Here is a 12,246-nt window from a genome sequence, read left to right as displayed (position 1 = left end):
CAAAATTGGGTGCATATTCTCTTCTTAACCTATTATACTCTTTCACACAATTTGCATTTGCACTAACCTTTGTCTCATCAAAATCAATCAAGTTAAATCCAGATAAAGTTCTCACTCGAGACAAAGCAACATATGCCATACCCTCTTCAAACACTGTACTTCCAATATTCACTAAAGCACTATCTACACTTAAACCTTGAGATTTATGAATGGTCACCGCATACTCCAAAGAAATAGGAAACAGTTTTCTGCGTACATACAAATCTTTTACAAGCAAAAACCGAGCTGAACAACGACTAAATTGTTGTACTTCTGCAATTTCATCAAATTTGATTTTCAAAAATTCAATACCATCTCTATTTACATAATTAATGAAATCAACAATTTTATCCATTGCTCCATTTACTAAACCTTTTTCCACATTCAAATTACATCATAAAATTACCCTACAGTTTACACCTGCATATGAATTCTTTTCTAAAGCAGCAGTTTTACTTATCGATTTCTCTAAAGAATCCAATTTCCTCTTCAACTTTTCAGTCAAAATAATAGTGATTCCTTCATGCTCTATTTTATCAATAGCTTCCAATTTTATAATTTCTTCATTTTCTAACTTTAAAATGTCTTCATTGAATATAAAACATTCACGCAGTGTTGGCATTAAGCAGATTACAGATTTGTTTTTTGCAATTCTCATATATATTTTCTCAGGAACAATATTTTCATTTGGAAACAAATTGGAAAGTAATCGTCTCTGTAAAGCTTCTTTGCCATGTTTGGTCACTTTTTCAATTCTTATATCTTGAAGAATAGTTCCATAATCAGCATCATTTGCCTGTCGCATATTTGTAATAAGTTCCTTATACTCAAAATATGACCAAATGTTAACATTTCCAATGCTCCCCAAAGACTTTCAGGTATCTTCAGTGCCAGTGTTTTAAACACTGGTTGTCCTTTTACAGGAGTAAGTTGTAGTAGATCTCCAAAAACGATGATGTGTTTTCCTCCAGATAAGACCTCACACTCTGTTTTAAGAATTTGCTGCATTCTTGAATGCACAAAGGCAAGCATTAGGTTTTATACCATGCATACATCATCAATAATGAGTAGTTTCATTTTCTTCAAGACTCTTGAAACTTCACAACAAGCTTCTCCAGATAGCTTGTGGTATTCTAATTTGTTTTCATGCTCTACTGGTAGCATTAATGAACGATGTAAAGTAATTCCTTTAATATTGTGTCCTGCCAATCCAGTTGGGGTACAAAAGGGGTTGGTGATGGACGGAGCTTCTGAATCAATCAGACACTCACACCCAGTCAAGAGATCTGGGTTTAATCCATCACCGTTCTTTAGCCCACTCTACCACCCCAGTTCAGACATGGCTATATGCAAATCAGTCTGACCCTGTGCCTCATGGAAACAGTGCAGCCCGAACTGCCAGGCCATGTCTTCCCTGGACCGGAAACAAGCTTCCGAGGACCGGTTTCTGGCATTCTAGCCTTCTTCAGCCCGGCTTGCTTGAATCCAGTGGCAAAGTGAGCAAGGGACTCACGTCTGAGTATACCCTGCCACACTTATGGCGGCCAAAAGTGGTACAAAAGGGGTTGGTGATGGACGGAGCTTCTGAATCAATCAGACACTCACACCCAGTCAAGAGATCTGGGTTTAATCCATCACCGTTCTTTAGCCCACTCTACCACCCCAGTTCAGACATGGCTATATGCAAATCAGTCTGACCCTGTGCCTCATGGGAACAGTGCAGCCCGAACTGCCAAGCCATGTCTTCCCTAGACCGGAAACAAGCTTCCGAGGACCGGTTTCTGGCATTCCAGCCTTCTTCAGCCCGGCTTGCTTGAATCCAGTGGCAAAGTGAGCAAGGGACTCACGTCTGAGTATACCCTGCCACACTTATGGCGGCCAAAAGTGGTACAAAAGGGGTTGGTGATGGACGGAGCTTCTGAATCAATCAGACACTCACACCCAGTCAAGAGATCTGGGTTTAATCCATCACCGTTCTTTAGCCCACTCTACCACCCCAGTTCAGACATGGCTATATGCAAATCAGTCTGACCCTGTGCCTCATGGGAACAGTGCAGCCCGAACTGCCAAGCCATGTCTTCCCTGGACCGGAAACAAGCTTCCGAGGACCGGTTTCTGGCATTCCAGCCTTCTTCAGCCCGGCTTGCTTGAATCCAGTGGCAAAGTGAGCAAGGGACTCACGTCTGAGTATACCCTGCCACACTTATGGTGGCCAAAAGTGGTACAAAAGGGGTTGGTGATGGACGGAGCTTCTGAATCAATCAGACACTCACACCCAGTCAAGAGATCTGGGTTTAATCCATCACCGTTCTTTAGCCCACTCTACCACCCCAGTTCAGACATGGCTATATGCAAATCAGTCTGACCCTGTGCCTCATGGGAACAGTGCAGCCCGAACTGCCAAGCCATGTCTTCCCTGGACCGGAAACAAGCTTCCGAGGACCGGTTTCTGTTGGAGCAGTGACAACACAAGACAAATGCTACTCAGTTGTTTTCTACAGAAAAGTTGTGATTACTTTAATTAAAAAACATTTGCCTGTTCCAGCTTGTCCACTCAAGTACATTCGGATAGGTTGAAATGATGAGCAAGAGCACTCTTTCTTCTCATGAAGTAATCCATGGTCAATCTGTTCTCTCACTTGCTCATATATTTGTTTCTGCTCAACATTTAGTTGTTATTCCAAGTTTCCTAAGTTTGTTACATCTTCTTAAGATTGATACATTGCTGTTTCCACCTCTTCCATAGTAGTTTGAACAATTGGTTCTCCTAGTGGATCCCGATTCAACGGAGCAGAAGTTTGACTGTCTTGAGAACTGTCTCTAGCAATCTCAGCTGCAATTGTAGCTTCTTGCTCAATTTCGTCGTTCAACATTTTCACATAATTTGCTAAAACAGGACATTCTACAGTATCTTTACCTGCGTTGAACGAATCTTCATAGCTCTCAAAATCTCCAAGTAATTCCAATTCTGAACTCCACAGCTTGAAAAGTTGCAAAAGAGCTAAATAGTAAAATTCCCTTTTGTCAGGAGTTTCGCAACTCTGTTTACCGTGATTAATCAAATGTCCTTTTCTTTGTTTCACCAAACATCCTTCAGAACCAATCACGGCGTATATACCATTATTGATGTTTTCGGTATTATTCCATTCAAAAATATAGTTTTGCAGCACTTCATAGAGACACATATTCTCAAGATGATGACTTCTATTTGGATAATATGTATCCAACATATTTGTTTTCACAATATCTGTACTTTCTGGCTCTTTTTCAGCTAAATATTCAATTTCTTGTGCAGATTTAAGTACTCGATTTCGTGTTGCAGCAAGACCTAGACTCACCCAAATGATTCTTCTAGATTTGGAATATAGACTTGCAGATGGTAAGCGATCCGTACATTCATACGCTCCAATTTCTCGATGAGATAACATCTTCAAACTGTAACTATATAATTTCTTACTTAGACTCTTCACATGGGATATCTCTTCCCACATTTCCTTCAATTCTGTCTTTTCTGATTTGGTTATGTAGGATGTTACATATCGAGCAACACAAATGGAATTGTCCGCAACGTATTAAATATCCATGTTAGCATTCCACATGGACAAAATGACTGGGTTGTAGTCATTTATGTATATTGACTCTTCACTTCTTCTTTATTTGTAGGTATTTTTTGGAGACTTTCTTGTGATAGTATGTCTCAAAGATGACATAAAACTGTTCACTCTTCCTTTCGATATTACAGGACGTGGAAATCCAAAACAACATTTGGTGTAGAATTTGTCCTTAGATTTGTACTTTCGATGACAGTATTTCCCACAAAGATGGCTCTCGAATCGTAAGACTTGTTGTCTTAAATCCTTATCCAGTGTACTTATGGGTATATACCATGTAGCATATTCTTCAATAAAAGACAACACAGTCTGTTCCAAATTTGGGAGCATCTTTGATCCATATTAGCATTTGTATGTGAGGAGCACCTCTCACTTGATACTCCTTTCTCCAAAAGAAATCCAGAACCTCTCCAAGAGGAGGATTTTTTTTATTGGTGATAAAAGACATCATAGCTTTAAATCTATGATTGAAATACCTGCATACATTAACTGGATCCAAAGAGCACAATTCTCCAGGTGTCTTGTATTCAATATTTAGTATATTTGGATTTGCCTCTCGAAGAAATTAATTAAATCATTCCAAGCATATTCAGCACAGCTTAGAGTAAGGAACCATGTAGGAGTTCCTAAGTTCCTTAGCATACATTTAAGTTCTCCATGCCGACGGTACCAGTACTCATTAGTACCACGCTGACATGCCATGAGATTAATTAGCTGAGATTCCAAAGCATCATTTTCTGCAGTACTTTATCCATAAATTCCTTTGCCAAAACATTTTGAAGATGTACACCTTTTTTTAACATATGGTTTACTGCATAAGAAAGTCCAGAAAAATCACTCTCAAACAAAAGATGAAACACATTTACGGAATATATTGTCGAAATCTTGGATCTTCTGCATACAATCTTGATGTCCCGTGTTCAGATTCAGGAATCTGCACAGTGCGGTAATCATATCGTCCTCCTTTTCCTGTGGGAAAAAACTGAGAGAAACAATGAGCTTCCAAGCTATTTTCCCATGCACTAATGGGACTTCCCTTTGCTTCTTTCATTTGGAATAACTCTATAGTATTCCCTATCACTTCTTTAGAATTAAGTGGAGGAACACTGTAATGTTCATAGATTTCTTTAGTTCTGGACACATCCACTTTTTCAATTTGTCCAGATGGCGAGTCAGTATCTTCTTCTACAGTTATTTCTTCTTCTCTCACATACACATTTTTATAATATTGATTATTTTTTACCAGATACAACGTTGCCTTTTTCACTTTCCTAACATCCACTAATTCTTGCCAGATTTTCTTACTCTTAGTAGGAACACCATTAACAAGAATATTTAAAGGTTCATCTTCTACATTTTCTACACCAATTGTTTCAATATTTTTCTTTAAATCTAGAGGCAAATATACAACTCTTCCCTTTAATCCTATCTGTAAATCTGAAGGAGGCAATTTTCCTGTCTTAGGCTTCATACGAACAATAGCCTGAAATGGATGCACACATTGTATAGGAATAGACCCATAAGTATTTAAATCCATCCGTTTAGAAGGAATATTTACCAACTCAAGATTATTATGCACAGCCCTATCAAGCATTTTGTTCTCATCTAATTTTTTATGACAATATTTACAAATACGCTGATCAGAACTCAAATCCAAACAATTCTCTACCAACAAATAAGTTGCAAATTCCATCCACTCATTATTATTTTCCTTTTCACTTTTAAGTACAGATCAACAGTCCTGGTCTGATTTTTATAATGAGTTAGTCTACAACAAATACAATAATAATTTGGCCCTCCACCTGAAATCGCCTTAAACTTTGTAGAGTATTAGGAGGTAGGGGAGACAATGAGGACAGAGGGAGAATATGAGGACAGGGGAGACTATGAGGACAAGGAGCACTATGAGGAGAGAGAAGTGAGAATAAGGAAAGAGGGGGAATATCAGAAGAGAGGAGACAGTATAAGCAGAGAGAAGTAGACTGTGAGGAGAGAGGGGGAGATTATGGAAAAAGGGCAAAGTATAATTCCTTAATGTACACAGTCGCTCAGTGTGATTCTAGACAAAAAATGAGACCATACATGTTATCAAAACATATTTACTACACTAAAACGATTAAGTGACTGCACACATTCCATGTATTAACTATTACATTTCAGTGGACAACCCTGACTCATTTTGCAAAAACATTTGCAATTTGCTGCATTATTTTTGCCAACATGACATCCAAAAACGTGACACAATAGAACAAAAAAGAGGCGCAAGGGGCTTGTAAATTTGCCCAAGAGTGTATGCAGCAGTGTATGTATACTGACTGGGGAATTGTTAAGAGGGAGGTATGATGACAGAGGGAGGAGTAATAGGTCAGAGGAGGGAGTATAAAAAGAAGGGAGAGTATTAGGAGACTGAGGAGACAAATAGAACAGAGGAGGAATATGAGAACAGGGGGGACTATGAGGACAAGGAGCACTATAAGGAGAGAGAAGTGAGAATAAGGAAAGAGGGGGAATATCAGAAGAGAGGATACAGTACAAGCAGAGAGAGGTAGACTATGAGGAGAGAGGAGGGCTATTATGGAAAAAGGAGCAAGTGCAATTTCTTAATGTACATAGACGCTCAGTGTGAATCTAGACAAAAAATATGAGACCATACATTTTACCAAAACACATTTACTAGACTAAAATGATTAGGTGACTGCACACATTCCATGTATATAACTACTGCATTTCAGTGGACAACCCTGACTCATTTTGCAAATACATTTCCAATTTGCTGCATTATTTTTGCCAACATTACATCCAAAAATGTGACACAATAGAACAAAAAAGAGGCACAAGGGGCTTGTAAAATCTGCCCAAGAGTGTATGCAGCAGTGTATGTATACTGACTGGGGAATTGTTAAAAGGGAGGTATGATGACAGAGGAAAGGAGTAAGAGGACAGATGAGGCAGTATAAAAAGAAGGGAGAGTATTAGGAGACAGAGGAGATGATGAGGACAGAGGGGGAATATGAGGACAGGGGGGGACAGTGAGGACAAGGAGCACTATGAGGAGAGAGAAGTGAGAATAAGGAAAGGGGGAATATCAGAAGAGAGGAGACAGTATAAGCAGGGAGAGGGAGACTGTAAGGAGAGACGGGGGAGAATATAGAAAAAGAGGCGGTTATAATTCCTTAATGTACACAGACGCTTAGTGTGATTCTAGACAAAAAAAGAGACCATGCATTTTATCAAAACACATTTACTACACTAAAACGTTTAAGTGACTGCACACATTCCATGTATATAACTACTACATTTCAGTGGACAAGCCTGGCTAATTTTTCAAATACATTTCCAATTTGCTGCAATATTTTTGCCAACATTACATCAAAAATGTGACACAATAGAAAAACAAAGAGGCGCAAGGGGCTTGTAAATCTGCCCAAGAGTGTATGCAGCAGTGTATGTATACTGACTACAAAATTGTAGATTTAGAACACAAGTCTAATTCTAAGCAAGCAACACTATTAACTACTCTACAACTAAAAAAAGTGACTGCACACATTCTACATTTTTTAGTACCGCACTTTATTGCACAAAAGTGACTCACTTAACATATTAACTTACCAAATGATTTCATCACCATAGTTATCCAAATGCAAACAAACTCAGAATATGATTCTACAAACTTTAGAAGGATAAACAGATTACTCTTACTAAAAATAAAATGCACCACATACATTCCCTTACAAGTTATCAACTCACCTCTCAAACTGATTGGTAGATTAAGAAGAATGCCACACCCACAGCCGATAGTCTTATACAGAATCTCTCTACTGCAGTGCTTGCAGCACATTCAAAGTATGGAACATTTCCCTCTCAGTTTACACATATATAAACATTAATATCAAATCAAATTCCTTCACACAATTATTCAAAACCAAACACACATTTCTATTGGTTCAACATTTCAAACTTTTCCAACAGAGGTCAAAAGTTCAGCGCACCCGTAAAACACTCCTCCTCAACAAGTTTAGACTCTGCATAGGTACATACTTATAAGTTTCAATAAAGAGAAAAGGTCTCATTAGAACCAACCAACATATAAACACATAAACTTAATAGATATCTATAAAATATATTTTTTAATTGATTTTTCTTGCTTAGGTACGCTTACGGGACGACTTACAGACTTCGCACCGTACGTCGTACATGCGTGCATGGTACGCATACAGTAAATCTACAGTAAAAAAAAAAGTGCCCCTATCACTATTTTGTAATGGGTTTGGAGCTTCCCATCTTTACTTCAAGAGGGTGCCCGCATAAACATTTTAAAATTTGGAAGCTATGGGCGGACTATCGAGGCTTGCTGCTGGAGCCGGTCTCTACAGAAGGGCCCTTCAGTATAGCTTAAGTTTTATCCTGTTGGGGCAAATTGTGGTTTACTGTGTATTTGTATGCTGCAATCAGCTATTGTGGTGCATTTTACATTGCTGTGCTGCTCCTGGGAGGTTGTTAGTGCGATGGGGGTGTTGGGTTTGGGTTCCCTTATGGTTTATTTCATCTGTACTGCACTTCATTTTCTCCTTGATTTCATTATGGAAAAGTCAACGTCATGATGGTGTATGCTTATTATGCAGAAGTCTCTGGGTTTCAAAGCCCTCCTCTATATGTGCTATTTGACTCATAAAATCTGGTTTAAAAAAAATTATTAATATTGTTACTAGTGATTCATATTAGTACATGTATGATGATTATTCCATAAAAGTTTACGAGCAGTTGGTTTCAGTATAAACATGCAGAATCTTTTAAAATTGGTGCACAATTTCACATATGTAAAACATGGAGTTTAGAATGAGACTCCTAAATACACACGTAATGTCATCTAGATTACATTAGTTTTCATTAATTCTTCACACCCATTTTATTTCATAACTGTAATTAAGGAATATGTTCTAACCATCTGAATGTATCACTTGGTATCTTCAATTACGTTTGAAAAGATACACCAATGCAAGTAAATAGAATACAATCTATGTTATTCAAATGACTAATTTTCTTTCATCTGCATGCTTTTATGATGCAGTAACTATGGGGTTCATTGCGATTGCAGACAGCAAAAGCCCTCCAACCACCGTGCTTTGGGAAAAAGAATGCCTGCATGTTCTCCAGCAAATCCACCAGTCTAATTATGATGGGATGAATGTAAAATCTGAACGTGATGGTTGAATATCACAAAAAAACAACCCCCACGTCCAGAAATACATAAAGTCTGACTGCGGCAGATGGAAAAGTTGTGGAAAGCATTAAAAAGGACGATTCAACCTTGGTAGGACTGCAAGTGAAATAATGATGAGATGGCAGAGCTGGTGGAACGATCATTGCGTTACGACCACTGCGGTAGGGCCAAAAGATGAATGCCGGTCGAATGCAACTTCACAAGCAGGTTTCCAAGTGTGCCTGTGCTCTCATAGGCCCCCGAAAACATCTGACACACTCCAATGATACACCCCCAAGGTATTAAAAACCAATAAAATCCCTGGTCAACATGGAAGATACACCTGACAGGCATTCGTCATGTTGACACCCCCACATAGCATAGAGTATAAAACCAATCCCTTCTCTGACCATCATCCTTTGCCCAAATACAGCAGTGAAGGGCAAGACAACACAGCGGTTAGGAGAAGAAAATTATCACACAGTACACCATCACACCCACCTACATCAACACACACCAACACTTCCAAGACACACCTGACACATCTTCACCAGCACCTTTCTTCCTGCATGTGTCACTTATTTGCACAGCATACACCAGGTCACAGAATCAAATGTCTAAATTCACAGACAATGAGTTGTCAGTGACGGTTTATGAGATAATCAGAGTAGAACCACATTTGTTTGGAAGCATGGTTCAATGCTTGCCAGAAAAAATCAAATGTGGGAAAGGATTGTCAACAAAGTCAAAGCAGTAGGGACCACCCTGCGTACACTTGCGTGACATCAGGAAGAGGTGCCATTACCTAAAGACCTGGGTGAAATTCCGTGCCAAAAGGGAGCATGAGGTGGCTCAGCGAACTGGTGGTGGCCCTCCCAACCCACCACTAACATTCACTGAATGGGAGGAAAGGGTGCTTGCCATCTTGCATCCAGAGAGTCTCATAGGAATAGCTGGGGGACTGGAGACTGGTAAGTACCAACAAATGTATCCCAACACACTGACATGCACTGTCTTGCACAGCCATAGAGCTACACTTTCAAGAACAAAATGCATTTATGTACAACACACTCTTTCCAACACATCTCACATATCTACCATTTCCTTCCTCTGATTCACCTCAAAGGTAGGTAGCCATATTTCCATGGGATTATGGGTACAGGTAACCAGCACTACAACTCCCACCAGACCCCCTTGCCCCACAGCAGAGGAGGATGGTACACTCCCCCACCAAAGAGCCATGTGTAACCTATTCCCTTCCTCTTCTCTACCTCACAGGGAGGTAGCCTTCTCACCAGGGAGGGGGATGGGGACAGGGAGCCAGCACTGCAACTCCCACCAGGTCCCCTTGCCTCACAGCTGAGCAGGATGGAACACTCTCCCATCCCAGAGCCATGTGTAACCTATTCCCTTCCTCTGTTCCACCTCAAAGGGAGGTAGCCTTCTCACCAGAGAGGGGGTGGTGGGGACAGGCAGCCAGCACTACAACTCCCACCAAGCCCCCTTGCCCCAAAGCTGAACAGGAGGAACACTCCCCCAGCCCAAAGCCATGAGGTATCCATTTCATTGCTCTGTTTCACCTTACAGGTAGGTAGCTATATTATGCTCTCTTGCATCACCCCTGAACAGGATGGAACACTCACCCATCCCAGAGCCAAGTTGCAGCCATCTCCTTCCACAGTGCCTCCTAACAGGGAGATAGTCAGCTCATGCACCCTGTCCTCCTTTCTTAAACTGCATGGAGCCATATGACCACCACTTCCCTCACTTGTCATCCAGCTCTGTGTAGCTTCATATATCACATCCAGGGTGCACACATCTAAGCCCACGTATATGTCACATAAATCATACTTTGTATCATAGTCACATGCTAATAAATGCTGTTCCCAACAACACAATGCACACAATGCAATGTGTAAGTCTCATTGTTTCAAAGCATTAAGGCTCATATGAACACATAACATGCATGGACACCACATGATGTCAAAGCAAAATGACCAACAGAATTTAGGATGTTTTGGCATAGCTGAAACAGATTCTCAGAAGAGTCTACCATATCCCAGTCTAAACCAAAGTCAATGGGCACCAAGTTGTCAGATGATGACATGTCCTGGTAAACACACTAACTGTACACTATCTGTACATGTCAAATAGTTGGTGTTTACATGTCGCCCTGCTGACAAGTAATGTATGGAGCTCTACATCATGTCATAATGCCAATAAACGTTCAACAATACCAAGTGATTGCAATGTAAACATTTGGGATTCTCAACTAAAATATGCAAAACAGGGTCCCAAAGTTGTGGAGTGTACTTAACATGCTGACAATCTAACCTCTGTTCAACAGGAGATTCACAATCAACAGCTGGTGAGACCACCACCAACCAGCAGAGCCAGACTTACCTCACCAGAACTTGAACTCTCAGATGCAGATTCTCTCTGTTTCTCAGAGGAGGAACACCAACCTGGCCCCTCAGGACTGCCAGGGAATACTCCGTCTCAGGGCCTCATTGTCCCTACCACCACAACTCTAAACACAGCAGCAACAACAACTACGCTGACCCCTGCTACAATGACCTGTGCAGCAGCCACCAGCACCATCACCACCGCTGCCTACAACACTGTCCCTGGATCAATGATTACCAACACCAACACCCATGCCGAGGATGCTGGGAAGAATGTGCGGGTGCATGGAAACCCAACATCACAGGTCCTTGTCAGCAGGGCAGGTGGGAGGCCAACTGGGGGGAAATAACAGGAGGATACTGAGGTACTGAAGCCCTGGCCACCATTGCAAGAGTTCTTGGTGCATACCAACAGAACCAGGGACAGATGTGCCAGGTTGTAGATGAACTGCATGTGCTCCTCCTGCTGCAGAGATCCATGGACACCTGAATGGGATAACTTGTGGATCTCATGGGACAGCTTGTGGGTGTTCTGAGGGACAAATATGCAGCTCAAATAACTCAGATACCTCTGAGCCTGCAGCAGCGGCCCCCCTCCCAAACGCAAGATGGGACGTCCGAGAAAAACCACAGGAGGATCACTTGACAAAACACTAAGCCAAGCCAGGTCGCTGCGCCAGCCACTATCTCACCAGTGTTGCACTGAACATTTACTTTGTTGAACATCCAATCCCACATTGCCATGTTGATGGCACACATTTGTTGGACTGTATAATTCTATTATTGTGATTTTGTCTCTTTTACCCTCACTGACAACTGAAACACTCTGTATGCACAACTAACATCTCACTCACGGTAAAATAAACACAATATGATAGAAAATAAACACATTTACACACCTATGCCTTTGTGTAAGTTCCATGTTTATCACAGTAAGTACAATATAAACTCAGATTCCAATGTGCCACAAGCTTTGATTGTGACTATCCAT

The 12,246-nt window shown here is 40.7% G+C and overlaps 1 pseudogene; it reads left to right on the top strand.

Moving 5' to 3' along the window:
* Window positions 1-11,745, top strand: part of LOC147716870 (uncharacterized) — a 36,772-nt pseudogene extending 25,027 nt beyond the window's left edge.
* Window positions 11,746-12,246: the final 501 nt, after the last annotated feature.

Source organism: Lissotriton vulgaris, chromosome 5 (genome assembly GCF_964263255.1).
Source record: "Lissotriton vulgaris chromosome 5, aLisVul1.2, whole genome shotgun sequence".
Lineage (NCBI taxonomy): Eukaryota > Metazoa > Chordata > Amphibia > Caudata > Salamandridae > Lissotriton > Lissotriton vulgaris.
This window is presented reverse-complemented; position numbering and strand designations above follow the sequence as displayed.